We start from the raw sequence: 22,802 nt of genomic DNA on the forward strand, positions 1-22,802 counted from the left end.
GGGGCCAAACTGAAAATAGCAGCTGAAACAAATACTTTAGCTAAAATGACCCGACTGGGATATGTCAACCCCCTCCTCCCCTTCTCTCTTGTTATCCCACCCACTCTCCCTCTTTCCCTCCCACTCATTCTCTCTGGATCCCTCTCCCTGCCTCCCTCGCTCTCTGCCAGCACGCTGCTCTTTATTGTCATCCTGCTTATCAGCCACCCCCCCCCCCCAACAAACCAGCGTGTGTGCGTGTTGTGAGTTGTCTAGGCTGGGCTTGCCCTACCTGGTTTGCATGAAATCGACCACGGGGAAGCACGCCGTAGTACATCTATGCGTGTCTACTAAATTGGGGGAGTTTTAAGAGTCCAACGAGAGCAGAGAGGAACAACAATAACACCAGACGCTATTTTGGGGCAATGGGGGACAAGTGGGGGCCCCCCCAACAGTCAATGGGGACACTTTAACAGAGGATTAGGGGCTTTTCCCTTGGTATTAGGGACACCCTCTGTCCTCCTACCTCTCACCCCACAGCAGACACGCCCCACTGCAGTCAGCTGAGGGGGAGCCGGGGATGAGAAGCTCGCCCCCACTGATTTCTACTCACACAATCCTGCTCATAGCTGAGCGCCAGCCAAGTATGCTCGCTGCTCTCCCGGAAAAATGCCTGGATCTGATCACTATCTGTGTGAGCACGAGGGAAAAAAAACAGTTGAGGTTAACATGCGGCACAACTACCGTAACCATGCTATATGTTTGATCTTGGGTTATTACACCTGTGGGTGGGAGGCAATCTGATAATCTTATCTTGAGGACCACCAGCAACCGCCTACCATTCGTAAACTGTTTTATCTTTAGGGAAGCAGAGCTGTTTTTCCATAGTAGATCTACTTCTATCTCGAGAATGTATGATAAATATTGGACAGAGCCACTGTAACGTCACCCATTGGTTTGTGGCTCCTTTCTGAATAAACAAGTTTCATTATTGCCACAATCTTGTTTTTTTGGAGCAAGAAGTGACCGTGTTAGTACAAGAGAGTGGAACTGGGGAGGATGTTTTCAAGAAGGACGCAGCGTGGTAACAGTCCACCACCATGACCTCTACACACTTACTGCTAAACAAAACTGTTCAATAAAAGCATAATGATAGGGATGCTGAATAAACACTTTGGTTTACAGTGGAAAAGCCGCGCTCAACAGATGTGTACACAAACACTGTGGTCATTAACCTCCAGGATATGGAAAATCCCAGAGATGGAACAATGTATGATGAGTCTCTCCTTCTGCCTGTGGTATTTTAATAATGAGCAATGGTTCAGTTTATCAGCATCACACCAGGGAGTGTTATTTATAGCGCTGCCTGTAGGATCACACATACATACATTCACATTCATACAGACTGGACAGAACAGACATCCATCCCTCGGACACTGCATTCACATTCTGTCACCATTACGGAGGAATGGGACCACGGCATTGTGGGTATTTTCCAGCACTATCAACTTTCAGACGAGAGACAAAGAGAGGTAGAGAACGAGAGTCAGAGAAAGTGAGTGTGGTGTACGTGAGAGCTGACAGAGGGAGTGACAGATGCTCTGGACCAGAAGAGGCGAGTTGAACATGTGATTGGTTGCAGCACAAGGCCCCCTTCATGATAACACTTACCAGAGCTAACAGTTACCATGGTTACTGGGAGAGGTTACAACAAAGGAGGAACGGAGTCGAGCCCACTTCAGGAAAATTATCTCCACTGACACAGTTTCACGCACATGCAGCACCGCCGTCATTCCTCATAACACATGTTATGGCAAGAAGCATTAACTAGAAAATAACATTTCAGATAGATGCCAATCGAAAATCTTCCTTGTTGTGTGATTTGTGAGATATTTAACATTGTATTTATGTATTTTTATATTTGCAGTATTTCAGCATCTTTGAGCAAGGGGTTATCACAGTAAGACAGAGGGGTGGTTGATATTGATGAACTATTTATTGTATATTTTCAGTGTTTCATAGTTATGAAAAATTTGATGTGAAACCAGACAAAGTCAATAAAAAAAAAAACCAAAACCATACAGTTCTGATGATGTGGGACACTTCACCAAATTCAGCTGAGAAACAGATACAATTACCAAATAGAAATAGCAATACTCATTATGATAAGTGCTTTAGGGGGCACTTTCAATATAATTTGTGATGTGAAAATGGGTGTGACAACAATTAATGGTTGATATTTTTTGAGCTACAGCACTCAAATAAGCCTGCAAAATCACATTACTGCAAATAAGCAACATTTAAGATAATTCTTGATATTACAAGTATTAAATTTAAGACCATAGGATTATAGTATATTGATGTATCACCCAACAAGAGCTTCTTTGATCAATGTGCATTGTGTGATACCACAGAATACTAATCAAAATATTTCTTAGAAGCCCTTCTTTGCTCCGGGCTTGTGTAAATCTTGTGACATCCAGCCCTAACAAAACAGATATGCTGACATATTCAAAGGGAATAAAAATGGCTCTGGGCTAATCCATTTGTGTCCCTGCTGGCTTTTTCTTTCCTGGTCTCGCAGACTATACGAGGCGAGCTCAACCATCTCGGAGGAGCAGTAAAATATCCCACCAGCCTCGTTCAGGGGAGTCTGCTCAATGTTTGTGGAGAACACACAGCAGACAGATATTTACTGCTCCTGCTGCACGGAGCACGCTCAAGGGCACAGCTCCCCTTTGTCACCTGGGACATGAAAACGCCAGGGAGGACAGAGGGGGGGAGGGAGGGAGAGGAAGTGAGCGAGGGAGGAAGGGCAGAAAAGAGGAGGAGAGGAGGGAGGGAACTTGAAGAAGAAAATAGGTGAACCACTGAACTGTAGCTGCGAATGAATGAGTAAACTTCAGACATCATCATGCACCACCAGTTTGGCTGACCTGTGTTTGCCAGAATCAATATTATTACTTTATTAGAAAGGTCATTTATGTTCATGCAAAACAAAATCACAACCTTATTGCCATATTTCATCCACAAGTGAGGCTTACTGGGGCTACAACTAACAACCATTTCATTTTCAATCAATATGCCAATCATTTTCATGAATAATCAATTGATTTTTTTAGTCCATAAAATGTGAAAGAAATGTAAAAAGATTTCATCGTAACTTCCCAGAGCCCAAACTGACATCTTGAAATGTCTTCCTTTGTCAAACCAAGAGTCTGAAACCCAAAGATTTCATTTATTTACCTTGATAAATGACAAAAAAAGCAGTAAACCCCATACATTTAAAATGCTGGATGTTTTTGCTTGAAAAATTACACTATTATTAAAATCTCATTATATTTGATGATTAATTTTTATTCAATCAACTGATCAATTAATAGTTGCAGCTCTACTGAACACATGAGGTCTCCTGTCTCTCTACTGTGGAGGACCGGTGACAATAAGGCCGACACTGACGCGTGGAGAACCTAAATGTCGCATTGGATTTCATCCAACTGACTCGTCAGCTGTAAAGGTGAAATCTACACACTAGTGCTTTGTTCTGGATCAATAGCTGTCCCGCCAAAAAGTCACCCTAAGACAGACTCCAGAAGAGCAAAGGTGAGACGAAGAGGAGGAGAAGTAAAGGAAAAATGGAGGGGGGTGGTAGTGCTCAGAGGAGAAAAAGGGAGGTGGGTGGCAGAAAGTATAGCAACAGGAAGGTTAAACATATGAGAGACAAGGACAGTGAGACAGAAACAGAACATAAGTGGAGGACATATAGATGTAACGGAGGGACAGACTGAGCTAGAAAAAAAGAAGGGCAGGACAGTGACAAGAGACCACAGGAAACCAAACAACATAACAGAGTTTGGCTAAATCTGGCACAAAGTCAGAGACATCAAACCCCTCCTCCTCCTCCTCCTCCTCCTCCTCCTCCTCCTCCTCCTCCTCCTCCTCCAGCCTCAGTGTGACCTGCAGCACACTCTGTTCAACAGTCAAACACTGGACTCTGGTGGACACTCTCCTGCATGACAACTATGTAAAACATAACCTAAGTGTCACAGAGACGTGTTTTTTTGTGTTGTTGCACTGTGAGCTTCACATCAGGGGATGGCCTTATGACTCATCACTGTGTCAACAGTCTCTGTTCATCAGTCGCGACCTGCACTTGGTTGTTTGTGTTCTTAAAGCACTTGTAGGGTGATACATTTCAAACAGAGCTTGTTAAAAGGCTCTTAATATTTTTTTCAAATTGAATCGACTGCAAACTTGAACCACCCAAATTCTTTAGCTGATCTTAACATTTGAAGAAAATGAAGCTTTGAAAGTGAGAAGACTTAATGTGTTTAAAAAAAAAACAGTTATGCTGTTGGCAGGAAAACCAAAACAATAAGCTGAATGACACTAAAGTGCTCAGAAGAGCTGAGGAGAAAAATGGAGAGCTGGGTGGATAAAACACTGGGTTCAACACTACAAGTGACCCCTTTCACATTACATATGGTCTTTTGAACCGTCACTATATTGATTACAGTCGCTTAATATCTTAATGACCAATTTGTGAATTTCTGTCCTTCGTTGCAGCGATTAAATCAGTAGAAGACACAGAGTCGATCCAAATCACAAAGTCTAGGAGCTAGTTTTTACCAGATAGACCTCCAAGGTACAATTAGCCTTTGTATCACATCAGTGATCAATATTAATTCTCAGGGCTGAGAAGTGAATCCATCTCAATGCAATGACTAAAGAGCAGTCCATAAACCATCTTAAAACACCTTCTGTGTCAAAAAACCAGTTCCCTTTTCTTATGAGTGAGCTCCCACTCTTTGTGGTACAGTAATGGGACATAAAAATGCAAATGACTAACCAGTAGATGGACTGAAATGACTATTCCCAATAATAAGAGTCAATCTTGTGTGAACAGCAGGTAGCACATGAGAGCGGTGGGAGCTGAAATTGAGATGAGTTTTTCCCTGCAAGTGTGTATGTGTGTGTGGCTGTACGGAGAGAAAGAAGCACATCATGTGACACATATATTTATGAATTTCAATGAGCGTGTGGGAAAAAATGTGTCAACGAAGGAGGTCAGGAATAAGGTAAAAGCTCACAGAACAAAAGCACGGTCCCCTATTTCCTTCTCGCCCCTGACATAAACTCACATTAAGTTGGCTTGTAATGCCATGAATATGAACTCAAAGAAGAAGGTTGTGTGAGCAGATTACAGCCAAATGCTCTTCCGGTTGGGCAGCACACGTGGATTGATGTAATGCATCTGTAATGTAGACACGATCGCAAACGACGGCTACGGACACATTAACTCACTTTACACACGGACACATGCACAAGAACATCGATCAATTCTTTTGTGTCAATTTTGTCTCTCTTCTGTTTCTTAGGGTGTCAAATAAACTTAAGCAGCCTGAACTGATATGACATAATTAATCTAATCACAAGATTGAGTATGCCAGTTTAAGCTTCGGAGTATCTGTTACCACTGATCCAATGAAGGAAGGGAGATCCAGCTCGCTCCAAGGAAATAGTCTGTTTCCTCCACTACCTCCTCGTCACTGTGCTGTTAGTGTTGCAGCAGACAAGAAAAATGGTTCTTGAAGTCTCTTTCTAAACAGTATGCAAAGGTGCATGATTAAACCACTCCATCAACAGCCGACGTCCGTTACTGATGATCATGACTCCACTCCTCCCCTCAACTTGTACAAATGAACTTCTGGTGGACAAGAAATGGTTGCAGCCGAGGGGCAGGTGTATAAAAGCTTCCAGAAAATCTTTTCCTTTTCTCTCCATCGTCTTCCTCTACTTCTCTCGCCATCAAATCCTTACAGATATCTCTGTCTCTTCTACCTCTCATCCTTCTTTCCACTGCCTCTATCCATCTACGCTTTCTATATCTCTTTGATCTTTCCATGTGTTAGATATTGACTGTGTAAAATATGTACAGAGTTTCCAGGTCGAAGAAGTCAAGTTGAAGTGCTTTAAACCTGCATTATTTCTAACAGCCAGCAGGGGGAGACTTCACTGGTTTCAAAAATATGTCAGATTGTATCTGAGCTTATAAAAAATGAGCCTATTTCTCACTTGATTTATTGCCTCTGTAAACATTTTCCCAACAAGTTTATGGTCTCTATCATCTGTTTGAAGCCCTCTTCAATATGACATGATGTTCATTTCATAAAAGATGGTCCCATTTTTAGATGTTAAAGCAAGGAAAGCTTCTTTGCGATTGACTAGTCACTACCATTGTGTTTTGTTGGACTCTCAGTCAGATCCTATCAGGATATCATCCCCAGCTCCAACATCTCATCCAAATATCATCACTTCTCGTCCAAAAAATCAAGATGGCGACGGCCGTAAATGAACACCAAACTAGAGGCTTCAAACAAGCTCGCAACAAACCAGTGTGAGACGTCACAGTCGGTTTACAGACAGGGAAAGACTGTCCGTGCTGCACACGTCTGAACTACCTGATGACAAGTTAGTATCCGTGCAAGCAACACACACCAACACGTTACACGTTACTTATTCTGGCCTTCTACATGTCCCTGTCTGTTCCACTGGATTAGCACCACAGCTGGGCTACAGTAAGTGAGAGACTAGATGTCTGGTTAGGGCCTGGTTAAATTGGAGTCTAGATAACTTTCAGAGTTGTATAATTGAGCTTGAAGGTGCCTCCAATGATGGTTTGCCAGTTTTTTCCATCCTTTTACCTTTCCAGTGTCCTATTTGTTGGCAATTTCTGTCAACACACTACAGGCCGACCTCGGTGTCCCCGTCTGTGTCTGTGTTTGTGTACCAGGCATTCAAGTCAGCAAAATACATTTTTGTGTGTACAGATCGACCACAGATACTCAGCAATGCATCTACAGGAGTTTTGAGTGTTTGCGACTGTGTATAATATTTATGCGTGTGTTAATAATTATCTCTCTGCTGAGACTCCTGCCGCAGACAGAGAGGCTCTCCTCCAGACATTATGGAGAGGAAAAAGCCAAGTCTAAAAGCTTCTTGTGCTCATTATCACTTTGCACAAAACCGCCACGGACAGGAAACACATTTAGCTCAGAGCTCTTATCCAGCAAATCACCTCCTGTGTCTAGGGTGTGACCATGCATTTGTTTGAGTGGAAAACTAGCAGAACTTAGACTGCCGTCATTGACAGGGACAAAAGTTATTCTGTTGTTTTGTTGTCTTCACAAGTAACTGAAATATTATCAAAATCAAATTATCCAAATCACAAGGATGGTAAAGATAAAGTTTGATAGAGTCACAGTTTTCATGATACCTATAAACTGAGAGAACCGGAAAAAGCAGTTTGCAGCAGGCATCCCAATGATAAATTATTAAAGTAGAGACATGCAGGTTGAAAGATGGCATATAAACACACAGGCAGCTCTGTGCCAGTCATAAACTATGTTGTAATCTTCCAACTCAAGATCTCCCAGAGCAAAGAGCCAAAGAAATAAAACAAGACATTCGTTGTCAAATATAATCTGTCAGTGGAGCAAAACAAAACCTGCTGTAAATGTCTCTTCTGCGGCTTCCACCATACCACTTTAAAAGCTCATAAAGCTATCTATAAAACACAGAGAGGTCTGTTGTTTTGGCGTGTCGAGCGGGGCTGAATGAAGTGCAGAGCGCTCTAACTGTTTTCGCCTGATCTTTGGCAGCCAGAGAGCACCAGACGAGAGCAGACCACGAGCCATCTGTCCCCCCTGGACCCCCCCCAGTCTGCACACAGCACGCATGCAAACACACACACATGCGGGTGGACACAAAACTTGCACACAAGGATCTAAACTAAACATACACATGCACACGGATGGCTCAGTAAACATGTTAAAATTAGGGGATGATGCTCTAATCCTCCGTGATCACACTCTGACTCCAGGCCAAGCGGAACCAAATGCTCCACCCAGACGTGGAAGATGTCTGAGAGAGGAGGAAGAAAGTGGAAGTATGGGAGCGAAAGGGGATTTCCATTTATCCGATGTCCAACACACTCACCAATACAACTGCTGATCTTTCATTTACACGTGTACCCTCCTCCACAAATACAGAGGTTATTACCAGTATGGCCTACTCTACTCGAGTAATGGTCTTTCAGATCCTGGTTGCGTTTCTGCTTGGCAAACAGACGGCTATTAGATGCTGAAACAGCCAGCTGCCCCCTCCGGCAACACAAAGTAATAGGCTGTTGAAAGGGGAGGCCTAAATCCATAATAGCAGCACTCCCCAAACGATAGCGACAAGACAGCCGCCGTGGGTGTGTAGAGTGAAGAAATTCACCTGCAATCTGCAGCGAGGAAATGGTTCAATTCCCCCAAAAGAAAACCCAGAACACTTGCAGGAATTCTTCAGTAGCAAAACTGCATTTTTAAATCAGATTTTTAAAATCTGACATTCAATTTTGGAGAGGAACAAAAGCTCATCCATACAAGGCTCCTTATTGAAATAATGATCTTGTGACCGAACGACAACATCAATCCCTGAGAGTTAGGAGAGTTCAAAGGGTCAGCCGGGTCAAGCGTGGCCTGGAGAAGGATTTCAATATATTTACGGGGGACAGAGCAGCGGAATGGCCATTCAGTCTGTCTGCTTGAAGCAACTCATTTAGATTAATAACACCAGCAGATGTCAGTGCAACAATCCTCGTCCCCACACATGAGGAGGAATGGCCCTGACAGTCAGATCATGTGACTAACTTGGAGGAGAAAAAAAAAGGAAAACAGGGAAAATTAAAAAAAGCTTTCTCTGCTGCTGTCTCTCTCTTACTCTGATGCAGGCTGAGGCTATGAGCAGAGTCTCTCTACCAATCGTGCTGCGTTTAGCACGGGACATGGGACACGGAAATCGATGGAGGGAGGCGGGTACAGGATGATCCAGAATGTCTCCCTCCCTCTCCTCATTTCTGGGTTACTGCAACATGAATCTGATCCACTGAAATACAGTAATACAGTAACACAGACGTCGCTTTACACCGGCGGGGCTCAGGATGCACTCCGGTTCACGCAGATCACGCAACACAAGGATGAGTATTTTGGAAAAACAGCTTGACCATCACGCAAGTGAACATTTGGTGGTTCCGGGCTGTTACATTGCACAGACTCGTAGGTGTAAATACAGCAGTTTATTTCACGGATACAAGCTGTCAGGGGCTGAAGGTTCAGCTGATGGTTAGTCCGACTGTGCAAGCTCTCCATCAGCTGTTATTCAGCCTGATGCTGTCCAGTTCACAAAGCACAATGCAATAATTACGTTAATGGAGGTGCTATTTCCTTCATAATACCGTGCTCAATTTAATGAAATGGCAGGAAAAGAAAGAAGAAAGACACTCTACCTTTAACATTATCATGCACACCAGCTCAAATGACTATACCAGACGGAGAACTATTATACGAGCCGCACATTATCCACAAAAACCACTACAATGACAAACTACTACACACGTCTTATTGTGGTTTCTCTCAGTGCACTAATACATGTTTGAAGACCGTAATTCAGTTTAAGTGCAGCAGAAAAATGGACTGTTATTTAAAGGAAAAGTGATTTTCTGGGAAAAGCACATTCTTGTTTTCTTTGCTGAGTGTTTCATAAGTAGATTAATTCCACTCTCATGTCTGTATGTAAATATGACACCACCGTAAGCAAATCCTTACATTTAAGATGCTGGAAACAGCAAATAAGTGACATTTTTGTTTGGAAAACTGCCAAAAATTTATTTTCACTGAAAATTCAGTTCATTTCTCTAGCTGTCTGCCAGCACTTATAAAAGTCTCTAACAAATGTTTTATACTGGTTGTTCATTCTGTGCAAAACCTGAACTGACACTTACTCTGGGTAATGTGTCACACTGTTTTCTGGCTGGGAGTCTCAGCATCGAACTCCTTTTAACACATTGCATACACAATAAGTCAAATATCTGGGTGAGAACTTGATGGTACGCTGTGGTTTGCACATCACTGTGTAACTGTCAGAATTGGTAAAAGGCAACAACCAGTAAACGACTGCTGGCAGTCGGGACTATTGTCCTGGCAGACAATTTTTTATCGTGGGTGGCAGCACTTTTACTTCGGACCAGCGTGAGTCCTGTAGCACTAAAACCTGTGACTGACATCCTTGTGTGCCCTCCCCGCCCCCCTCTGTAGGAGGGTGTGTTGGCTGACCCTCTCTGACCCCCTCGTGTCCGTCCATCCATCACACACAACCGGAGCTGACCGCTCATCAATGCTGCAGCCACGTGTGCTCACACACATACACACACTTAAAAACAACACGTATACACACAGTAAGCAGTCTTGAACACATATTTTGTGCAGTGCAATACACACACATACACACACACACACACACACACACACACACACACACACACACACATTTTGCCTACTGTGGTACATATATGCTCCGGCAGGTAGCGTCAAGGTCGCAGCTGAGCAGAGAGACTAATGACCTATAATAAGACACAACCTTGACTGATGGGTACAGTCAGTTAGCTTGGCTATAGCAGCCAAGAGAGCAGCACACACACACACACACACACACACAGACAGTACGGAGCTCTTTGCAGCTCAGCATCATTGTTCTGTATCTGCTCTCTTTACTGAGGTGGACTCTGATCTGCGTTTCTTAATTTAACCTCCTTTTATTCAGCAGTCTTATCTTATCACTCTTTGTACTGAATGTTTCTGTTTTTCTCTTCTGGTTTTTGCTTTCAACTCTAGCAGAGATTTTCAGCAAATGATTTTCTGTTCATCTAAGTTATCTAAAGGGAAACTGCATGTATGCTCCCCTCACCACAGGAAGGAGAGACATGCAGATAAACTGAGGTCAGCATCACAACAGGCCGCTCTGTGTCCTATAAGGAAGCTTTGCAGTTGTGATGTGTCAACAACAACTCAAATGATCAAGTCACGTCCGTATAGACTCCGCCCCCACGCTCAGCTCACCTTGAGGTGTCTCCTGCGTGTAACATTAACATGTATGTAAGCTACACACACACAAACACGCATCCAGGAATGTGCAGCTGCAGTGTGAAGATACAAAATGCGGAAAACACACATCTAGACAAAGGATCTGCACACACATCTCTACACACACGTCGCCCATTCAATCAGCCATTTGCACCACAGTGCCTCACTACACCAGATGTCGAATAGCTGGTGCCTGACATGCATCATGGTGACATTGAATTAAACAGCCAAATCTCAATTGCCGACACATCCAAATATATGAGCATGATATGAGCGACTGTTCAAGACCTTTAAATGCATTCTAAACAAATATTAACAAATGATAAAGGTGAAGAATTAAACAGTGCAAAAGTCATCATGACCCCGTGGGAGGAAGAACAAGCACAGCTCTTTCTGTTGTTGTCGACTCTGTGTCATTTCTGCTTAGTTCCAACACTTCTTCTAATTGGTCACTTCAGCAACTTGTGTTTGTGTGTGTGTGTGTGTGTGCGTCTGTCCGTGTTTTCTCCTCGTGGCTGGAGCGGCCATTTGGCTGTCAGAATGGAAGGTCCCAGAAAAGTTAAAAGTGCGCTACGGGTGTCAAGATGGCTGACACACAGCTGACAACATACCAGTCAGCACACACACACACACACACACACACACACACACACACACACACACACACACACACACACACACAGTGACAGCAACCTAGTCAGCAGCAACACTAACAACAACCTGACTCATATTGCTGCGTCTCGGCGCATCAGATCAAGCCTTGATGCTGACAGATAGCAAAGTGTGCGATTAGACAGAACTTCATATGGACGGAGAGAACTGCTGTACATCATTCCTCACAGTTACCTGTGGGATTGAATCCTACAGTACTTTACTAAAATGAGCGATGACTTTCATTATTGATTGATCTGTGAACAGAAAGTGAAATGCTCATCACTTTTCCCCAGAACACAAGGAGATGTCGTCAGATTCCTTGTTTTGTCAAACCAAGACAGGATGCAGCGCTCAGACGAATCTGATACCTGAAGTCTGAAATCTCACCGTGCTGAACGTATTTAAATAAACAATACTGTTCACCAGAGATGGCGATGCATTGAAAGCTGTCTGCTGCCTGGTTCGACTGAATTAATGAGCAAAAACAATCAGTCACGTCAGGCTACAGCTGAAATGATTAGCCAATTAATCGATAAGTGTAGCGAAAGAAACCATTTTGATAATTGATCTGAAAGGATTCAGTCAATTGTCAAGTAAAGCTGTCAAGTATTTGCTGGTTTCAACTTTAGCTGCTTCTTTTGTCTTTTATGACAGTAAATGAAGAGTCTTTGAGTTCTGGACTGTTGGTTTGACAAAAGGAGCCATTTAAAAACATCACTTTGGGCTGTGGGACAACTTTCTTAATTACATTTTATCAATATATCATGAAAATAATCATTAGTTGCAGTTCTACAGCTGGCCACTACCTGATCTGCATAGGAGGATCAATTGGGGCACATAGCTACAACTAAGGATAAAAAAAAACCTAGAAAACAGCAGCAACTCGTCACATTTGAGAAACTGGAACCATCCAATGTTTGATTTTTTCTCTTAATAAGAGGAGGAGAAGGATCTAAAATCTAAAAACAGTGACGACGTGACAACAAAGATACTGTCAGCGATGTTGCTGCTCCCCGTGTGGTTACTCACTTCCCCTCAGGTCGGAAGCGTGGGATTACTCTACTACTATAGATTTATGGTGAAACACAGATGAGACAGACCAGAGAGGAAAAACCCAAAATACCCAGTATGATATTGTAAACATGGCGATACACATCATCAAGGGAGCGGACTGGTAGTTGCTGTAGGGCTGTTCTATTTTCAACCAGATGAGTGCAGGAAGCAAATAGAAGAACCACCCAAAGAAGAAGAAGAAGAGGGAACAATACTGAAAATAATGTGCCAGCTATCCATCCAGTAGTGGTGGAGAAGAATTAATAACCACATGGGGAATGAGAGAAATTGCCTTGACTCAGTCATGTCTGAGTGTGTGTTGGTAATGAAATGAGTGTGTGAGGTGAAAGCTGATAGAGCAAAGATTAAGTTTCACCTCCATCATCAGCACGATAACAGTCATCATCGCTGCTTTACGTTTAACATTAGCGGCGCTTCAGTGGTGACACATCCCTCTTTATTCCAGGAACATGAAAGGCAAGAATCATTTCCCTAAAATTATTTTAATCGCTGATGAGTTTACAGATTATTTTCATGATCAATCAGCTGATTTTTCATGTCATGTCATTTCATGTTACGGAACAATAGACAAGTTAGTAAAACTCATCAATAACTAGAACAGTTGCTGCTGTATTTTCTGCTGATCAACACATTTGTTAATAAACTAACTGTTTCAGTTTTATTTCCCTTATTATAGCGTAGCTTTCTTATCCCTGCCACATCTTGACTGGAGCTTTTCAACTTTTACTGAGGCTGGTTTGTCTCCTCTCCTCTCCTCTCCTCTGTGTTTTTACCTCCCTGTGTTTTTGCCCTTGCTTTACAGTATTAGTGATGGATTTCTGGCAGGAGCAGTGGGCTCTGAGGGCACATAGAGCCAGAGCACAGCATCAATCCTGAATACCTGTTCTACCCTGAGGGTAACCTCATATCACAACACGTACAGACAATACGCCTCTTGGCACCAATCATTTACTGTAAAAGAATATTTTTTAGGCCCGCATACATAAAAAAAAAAAATATCAAAGGGCCTTTGAAAACATAAAGATCTGTGAACGCAGTGTAATTATACAGAAAATGATCCCCCACAGATGAAAATAAGACCTTAATAGTCTGTACTAATTCTGATTAGTGCCCTTAACACCAACATCTGTTGTACTATATCACAATGTAGGGGTTAATAAAGCCTCAGGCTTCATTAATTAATTGGTATACATCAACCGACTGGGATCCAACATAAGAATGACAAAAAAGAAAACCACTTTTCATTTTTAATGGCAATAAAATAAACTACAAAATCACTGATGACAGTAATAAAATGATGGCTTGTATCAGAGTGCAGTCAATGATTTTTCCTTTCTAGTTAATGTTGAGACAAATAGGGATGTGCGACATATATCAGCCTGATATTGAGGATTTGTTTATCATCGGTGATATATACTGGTATCAGTGAAATTACAGCTAATAGTCTGAAGCCGAATTGCTTTCACTGACTTAACAAGTGCTGAATTTACTCAGCCGGACAGTGTTTGGCAGCATGCTCCTGTTAAGTTGGTTTGCAATCTTTGAAAAAACACAGAGAAGAAGAAAGGAGAAGAAAAGGAAGAAGAATGCATGCTGTCGTCTCGCTTACAACGTCAAACGGCTGGACCTGAAAAGTCAGCCCAGTCCCCAGGATACAATGTTAGCACTTCATGTTAATCCACAGATATATCAGAGGTTGACATTTGGTCTTAACGTGGCATATCTCATATTTACAGCTATGCTATGCAGCCAAGCTATTTTTAAAATATAAACACATGAAATTATTGGTTGTTTTTCTAGTAGCGGCCTTGAGATGCAGGTCCTTATAGGTTATTGGTATCAGCTGAAAGAAATCCACCTTTTGCAACCCTAAGGATGAACCAGGAAGAGAGCAAGAGAACAAAAGCAAAAGAAGTCTGAAAACCTAAAAAATCCCCAAACTCTTGGGGCATTTAAAAATATATAGGTATGATATAAATCACTATTTTGCTCTTTCCTCAGCAGCCTCATCCTTGAATAGTCCAATCTGACACTGTGATTCTGTCAAACTCGGGCCAGAATCCTCTCTGACCTCTCTAAATCTACCGTACAGTAAGTCCACGGTGAACTGGGTTGTGTTATTCTGCCTCAGTCATCTTTCAGTGAGGATGTGGGGATGATAAAATACACTTCCCTCCCTCAATATGCTTTGAGTGTTCACTGATAACACAGTCCAAACATGTTTGGCAAAGCCGCCAGTGAATAATTCAGTATCAAACGTTAAGCAGACAGAATGCTTCACTTCTATTCTGGCCGTGCACACAACTGTTAATAAAAACACTAGAAATGCAGCCAAATACTGTACTTCTCTGGTATGTGTGTGTGTGTGTGTGTGTATGTGGCTGTGTATCATGTTCTACCGTCTAAAGGTCTATTTTTCCAGTGATCTGACACATAACAGGCTGAGTAAAAGAATACCAAGGCAACCTCGGAGCTACAACCAACCTTTCCCCATCAGCCGGTAGTTTAGTGGATTACTGCGTTCTGCAAAGGCTTGCTTTAAAGATGTACTCTGCCAGCCAGCAGATGACAAAAGTGATCATTTCACCACTTGTTTTACCTCCTGCTATACTGCCCAGCACACCCAAGGCCGCACACAAGCACACACACAGAGGATTTCCATGCAAAGATTACACTGCAATAAAAGACTGCAACCTTTTCACACTAAATTACCTCCTTTAAGGTGCAATGGAGTCTTTGCCTCAGGGCCAAAAGCAAAAGATAGAGTCTATATGTTGTGACAAAGTGGTATTAGGAGCTGGTATTGTAGCTGAGTCTATTAGCTGGACATCAAGGGAGGTTTATTGTGCTTCAGAGGATAATAATACATATTTCAGAGAAGAAGAAATGCAGTGCACCAGAACCATAACAGAGAAACAACAGCGGGAGGGATGGAGGTATGGAAATATAAAGTCTGCACAATCAGGCTGGAGCATGGGGTGCATCCATGTTTTGGAGCTGGTGGATGAGGGCGGGGGTGGGGTGAATATATCTTCTCTAATCATGAATCTGGGCGTTTTTCTGTTCCCCAGGGAGCCCTGAATGCAACCGCCCCCCCCAACAAAAACCCCCTGCTGCAACCTCACTCCTTCCTTCCCTCTCCCTCCCCCCATGCGAGAGAGAGAGAGAGAGAGAGAGAGAGAGAGAGAGAGAGAGAGAGAGAGAGAGAGCGAGAGAGAGAGAGAGCGAGAGAGAGAGAGAGCGAGAGAGCGAGAGAGAGAGAGAGAGAGAGAGAGAGAGAGAGAGAGAGAGGGAGAGAGAGTGGGGAGGCGTGATTACCATCGATCTGTCCTAACACAGCCCATTTCCTCAGCTCCAGAGCCTCTGAGCTCCACAAGGCCACAGGACCACGCGCTCCTGCCCTTGCCCGGGGACAGAGGCTTTTTCTGGGGGGAGAAAAATGTGATCCAGAGCTGCTGACGGAGGTGCTGGAAAATCTGCGATTTTTTACACAAACATCTCTTTAATCAAACACACTTGTGTGCCTTTGTTGTTGTCAAACCAGCACCGACGCCAAAACTGATGACCGCGTGATTCCAGTTATCGCTGCATGCAATGGTGGAGTGGCAGGTGGTTAAGTGGAGGACAGGGAGGCGGCATTGTGGTGGTGGAAGTGGAGGTGGGGGAGAGCGAAAAAAAAGTAATTATCAAGCCGTACAGGCGTGAGTCCCAAGGGTCAACGGACTGGTTTGTGTGTGTGAGTGTGTGTGCGTGTGTGTGTGCGTGATAGAGAGAGAGAGAGCAAGACAGCACCATTTCAATTGGATAAGCTTTATCTGTGAGTGTATGAAGAGCACCTGCCATATATGCATAAATGTACACACATACACACACACACACACATGCACACATGTCCGTGACACACCGTTTGGCGCGTTTAAGAGCCTGATGGAAGAGGTCTGGCGTGGATGCACAGTAGGGGATTAATGAGTGCGATGTAGCACGAGTGTAGGCGTTGTCTCACTCTCTCTCTCTCACAATCACTCACACACACACACACACACACACACACACACACACACACACACACACACACACACACACACACACTCTCTCTGCTGCTTCAGTGAACAGTGAGTTGTGACTTGTGCAGAAAAAGAAAAGAAGCATTATATTAAAAGTAGGTGAAAGAGAAGGAGAGCTGCTCCTCGGACGTCTTCCTCTGCTGCCTCTCAAACACCAACCCCAGCATCGGCCGTGGTCCAGTTTTCTATTCTCGTCTCTTTTCTCTCATTCCTTGTTTTTTTTTTCAGAATGTCACCTTTTCCCCCTCTCTTCCTTTCTGCATCTCCTCCACACCTGCTCCTCCCCCCATGGCTTCTCTTTCCCTCCCTCGGTCCTCGCCTCATCAAGCTCCCTTATCTCCTCCTCTTTCTTTCTCCTCTGTCTTTAGTCATCCCCTCCTCCTCCTCCTCCTCCTCCCCCCTTTACATACCATTCAACTCTATAATCACATCATTAAGCAGCATTACTGTATCTGTAACTATGTGTGAATAATCTCACGGTGAACTGCACTAACTCCTCTCTGTCTCACCCTTCAGAGGTGAGCTGGTCCTATTTAAATGAGACGAGTGATGGAGGTGAGTCCATGTCCAACAGTTTGCGATGCAGCAAGCGTCGGAGATGCTCCTCTCCAACATCTGCTCTCATTTTGGATGCTGGAAACTTGAACTATAATCCTGAACGCTCTGAGGACGTCTGATTGTACAGTTTGCATTTCCAGTGAGGACATCTACAAGAACTCACTCCCATATGCTGCCGAGAGGACTTTTCACCCTCCATTACTACGCAGGTTTCAGCAGTCGTGTCTCTGATGCAAACAAAATGCATGAAACACGTGAATTGTGTTGCATTAATGTACAGCTCATTTGTACAGCAGCACAATTACACAACAGGAACTGGTTTATGTATTCACATGCATAATATGTTCTCTGTTCTTATAGCCGCAAGCTACAACATATTGTTTCTGCTTTACACTAACAATTATTTTTATTACGGATTAATCTGCTATGGGGCGGCACAATTTATTGTTTCAGCATCACATGATGTGTGTGTGATGTTAAGTGAGGCAGCACGTCTTACCACAACTGTTTTGCTGCTTGATTCTAAAGCAAATTTTGCCGGGATCGCTCACCAATCTACAGGGTCTAACTACATTTTTTAACTCTGATTTAAGGGTTGCAGGAGATCGTTGATTGTGAGTAGCATTCAGGCAGCGCACGCACAGCAACACACAATTATTTTTGATAATTTTATCAAACAAAACAGAGCCATCGTTGGTTTTCTGATACAATGAAATCCCCTACAAAATCACCAAGAATGATTCATTCTTTCCAAAAACAGTGATTCTGGGAGAGATTCTTTGTTCATATCGCAAACCAGTATATCGCCTAAATAGCACACATGAACTTAACATATGTAGAAGACCCCATTTCACATGTGAAAGCCATTGCACAGACAGCTATTTTCCAGATAATTCCTCATGAAAGAATGACATACATCACAAATGAAAAGAAAATCATGTTTCATATAAAATTAGTTTCATATGTCGTTCCTTTCCAGTATAAATTACGCATCCCCTCATTTTGACATCCTAAGATAACAGAAAAGGATTAAACTCTTGTCTCCTCTCTTTCGTTCTTGCATAATGTAAGGCAGTGAAATCCTTCCTTGCATGGCATTCTCTTGTTTAAATGCCAGGATTAACGCTGGAAATATATGAAATGTGAACTCGTACATATTATTAAAGGGAATCCAATCCAGTGGTGCCACCAGATCAGAGGCAGCAAGATGGATGAAGAGGAGGGAGGGCGCACGTGGATTTGAAGAGCGGCAAGAAAGACGCCACTCACCTTCAAATGACCTTTAGGCTTACGATCATGCTCTCTCTTCTCTCTCCTCTCTCTCTCTTCCTGCCTCTCTAATTCTCCACATTTCCTCTTATCACTCACTCTCTCCTTCCCTTCACACTCCCTCTCCATCTATTAGTCCTTATCTCTTCCTCTCTCTCATTCTACCTCAATCTCTCCATTCCAACGCTTTTCTCCATCTAACTCTTCAGTGAACACACACACACACACACACACATTAGCTGGCGACCATGTGACTGGAAAAAACGATGTAAAAATGTCACGTGGAACGCAATTTAAATCACCTGATGCACAAAAAAGGGAAAAAGATGTACCAGACCTCCAACCGCAACTAGACAACATGGATTTTCTTTTTTCCCAGTAGGACAAACAAATCCCCACACACACAGGTTTCCAGTTACGAAAGCTCCCCAAAGAAATCCCATCACACACACACACACACACACACACACACCATCCCCCAGCAGCAGCGCTCAGTGAGGACCCTTGAAGTGGTGGATCAATAATTAGAACAATCCTTATTACATGCTCTCATTTCCCTTTAGAGACTGGAGCTAATGTAGAACAATAGCAGCAGCGGCGTACAGTAGAGCGAGGACACTGCGTCGCCCATTGGTAGGATCCCACGTGTTTCAGGGTTTCAGGTTTAATACGAGATTGAGCCGTGAAATAGACTGATTCACTTCTGTTATAATGTGTTTGCGATTGGATCATAAGATACGACCACGCAGCGCTGTCAAGATTTATGGAGTGTTATTTGTGGGTCTGAAGGTCTGCAGGTTTGATCAGCGTTGTCAGAAAGGATCACACGTCGGTTCATTGGACCAAAATGGTGCTGCTGACATTTTGGGCTTGGTTTTACATCACAAGGATTTAATTTGAGAAATGTGGGGGTTGGGCTCTTATGGAGTGTTGCATTATGGGTTGTTTACAGCCTTAAAGTTATAATACTCATTCACTTAGAAAAGGGACACACGAAGAAACATTTAAACGCATCAATCCTCGCTACTCAGCCTTTCGCTGGAGGCCTTGTCAGTCTAAAAAGTCTAAAAAAGGTGTGATTTTGTCAGCCGACCAATTGAACGTTGACTTCATTAAGTCAGACTGCTGAATTATCATTTTGTTATTGCTATGGAGTATGTAATCCAAGTATGGATTTCTGTCCCCCACACATTACGGATGTCTTACTGACCAGTATGAGCAGAAGAAATAATCACAGTAGGCAAAACCTCTTTCAGTGTTCATAGACATCTGATAGGTGAAAATGTTCTTTAAGTCTGTTTTTAGTGTATTTTTAGGAGAAACACAAATGTTCTTCTCTTGACTCTCCAACGTGCACACACAAGAAGAGTGGAAAATAATGGCGCATCACACGCTTCAGGATAATATCATTAATAGTGCTGAAGGGAGCGATGCACCACCTTACGAGATCTCATGGGGAAGCAGATGTAAACAAAACGGAGACTAGTGTGGTGCAACAGCTTTGCAGTGAGGAAAAACAAAAGCAGAAGTTTAAACAAGTCTGGATGATTGGGGAGAGGCAGTCAACACAGGCTGTTCCCCTTGAAAGCTCTGTCCACAAAAGCATGGTAGCTATCGTTAGCCTCAAGGGCAAGATGGTTTACCCTTGCGTGGCACCACTGTCAGGTGTCTCTCCTATTGGCTAATGGCCACTGTACTCCTGCTAGAAAAAGTCCTTACATAGTCATCCAGGCTTTAGCTTCTGAATATTAAACATGTTTGAAATTACCGGGTGCTGGCTGACCCTGCAAGAAGTTCAGGATGTGTAAGACTGGATCTGTAAACCCATCACATTACCGAATAATGTTGGCCGAACATCAGCATCGACCAAGGTCCCAGACCAGATTTCTCCTTCGATTGAATCAGGGATAAATCAGACGAAAACTCCTTGTAGTCTGAACTTGGCTTGTATTCAAGCCTTAATTCTTTTTATATTCCAGACAGTAGACATATTAGTGGACTGTCATCCTCTACTGTGGAGGAATATAAAATACCTTATTCACTAACAAGGCCTTCAGTGAAAGTCTCAAAGGACAGGATCGAGGAACAGAGCTCTCTTCCGATGTCCCTTTAGTGAATGAATTGTGTGTTGAGTTGAGTGTGTGTGTGTGTGTGTGTGTGTGTTCACAGTCTGACGTTAACTCCATGTTGATGAGTGGATGTTAACCATTGAAGCTGATGACTTCTGCCTCTCTCAGATTCATACAAACACAACAAATGTTACTACAAACTGGTCAACAGCTCCTCGGTTGACTAACCGTATTTGACTTAATCACATACATCCCATTCACTCTGACCAAATAAAACTGCAATATACGCTTCATCAATTGTCATTATTTCGTCTCACAGAAGCTTGGCAGCCTTCTCAAAGTCACGTTCGCCGGCCGTCCAGCCGGTGGCCATCTTGATGGTGAAAACATTTTGTAATACTGGGAGGAGTTCCCAATGCCAATGCAATTAGCTGAGGCATGCATGAGCGCCGAATTCATTAACCTCCATCTTTTATGGGCTGGCGGGGAGGGGGAGGAGGTGAGGGAGTAGGTGGGTGGAAGGAGGAGGAAAGCAACACGCGTGCCGGCTTTGTTTCAGCCAAACCAGAAAGTGAATGGAGAGAAATGAAATGAAGGGAGAAGAGAGACAGAAAAAACAGGAGAGAAATCCATTAAAATATGCACTGATATTATGTTTTCTCCCTGCCTGCCTGCAGCCTGATGACTCTTTTCCCCACGGTTTGCTTTTCCTCTTAGGGCCGAGCAGACTCTGTTGCCATGGGCTTGTTCTGAAGGCAGCGCAGGGCTGAAATCCAATTTCAACACTGCCATTCGCCTTCCAGCAGTCATTTCAAAGTCTTGCTTTAGATTCACTGCTGTGATCCGGATTCTAACCTCTAATGAGCGGTGATGATGGAGATAAATGATGATGACATTCGCCACAGACGAGCAGGACGTGCCAGTGATCTTTGGAATTTTAAATGAAGTGGATCAAATTTCGCTTTCCCCGTTGTAAGTTTTGCTTTCAGGCCTTCAACACAGTCAAGACACAGGTGCACAGAGCTGGGAAAACGGGTGCAGAATTTCCATTGTAGGTACAAGACCATCACATTAGACTGAACAAAAAAAAGGCTAGCACATGGCCCATATAATCTCTGAGAGAAACAATAGGTACTGTGGCAACGCACAGGGTGATGTGTAAAACTGGGACTCGGCAGCAGGAAACCTGCGCTTTGCTTAGCTCTCTCTCTCTCTCAGGGAATCCAATGGGGGCTCCTGGCTCTAGATAATGTCATTAGAAGTAAAGCAGCTTGGAGAATTTATGTAACAGTGTAACGGGGGTTTCCCGCTCGTCTGACCACTGCGGCGACTGAGTGTTTCGCTGACTTTCTCTCAGGTGTGCTCTCTTTGCTTTTCCTTGTCTCTCTCCAGTAAAGCATCCCACTATTCCCATGCCGCTCATGGTAAGAGCCCTTTATCTCCCTCTGTGCTGCTTTCCTGACACGCACACACACTACACGAAGTTGTCAGGCATCCGTGGCAGGGATCCCTCCCCAGACAGCCCCCCGTGCTGTCAGATAAAAGGCCTCACGATGAGCTGCTCCTCATCTCCGTCACAAGCACGTAGTCCATGTCTTTTTGATACTCAGTTACGACATCTGCATCCAAAAATCGCTCCCTATTTACCATACAACCCTCTGAGTGTAACACATATTTACTAATGGTGGCACCAAAGATTTTTGAAATGGAACAAACAAAAGTGATGTCAGGAGCTTGTACACTATTTTGAGTTTACAGTCCCACAATGTATTATGTCACATTGTATAGGTGCAACAGGATCTACCAACATGTTAATCCAGGAGAAACAACAAAAATTTGGAGCCAACATAGATTTGTAGTGAAAAGGAAAATCTTGGGTACACAGTACTTTTTACTCCACTACATTAATTTCCCTGCTTCAGTTACTTGTAACTTTGAATATTTAGATGATTAATGCTTAATTACTAGTTGGTATTAGAGCACATATTTGAATTAATCAAATTCATTCGCAATCTGACAAGACCCTGGTAGCTGCATATCCTCCTCCCTTGCTCTTAAATCCGTCCTGTCAAATAAAGCCATGAAAGAAAAGGAAAAACATTGATGCCAGTAGAATAAAAGCTGAATATGCGATGTTATAATCAGCCTGGCTGATAATCAGCCGCTCTCTG

At 43.3% G+C, this 22,802-nt stretch overlaps 1 protein-coding gene across 25 annotated transcripts in view; it reads right to left on the reverse strand.

Moving 5' to 3' along the window:
* LOC119033143 (ankyrin-3-like) overlaps window positions 1-22,802 on the reverse strand; it is a 137,617-nt gene that overhangs the window by 77,660 nt on the left and 37,155 nt on the right. The window lies entirely within an intron of this gene.

This window comes from Acanthopagrus latus, chromosome 15, assembly GCF_904848185.1.
Source record: "Acanthopagrus latus isolate v.2019 chromosome 15, fAcaLat1.1, whole genome shotgun sequence".
NCBI lineage: Eukaryota > Metazoa > Chordata > Actinopteri > Spariformes > Sparidae > Acanthopagrus > Acanthopagrus latus.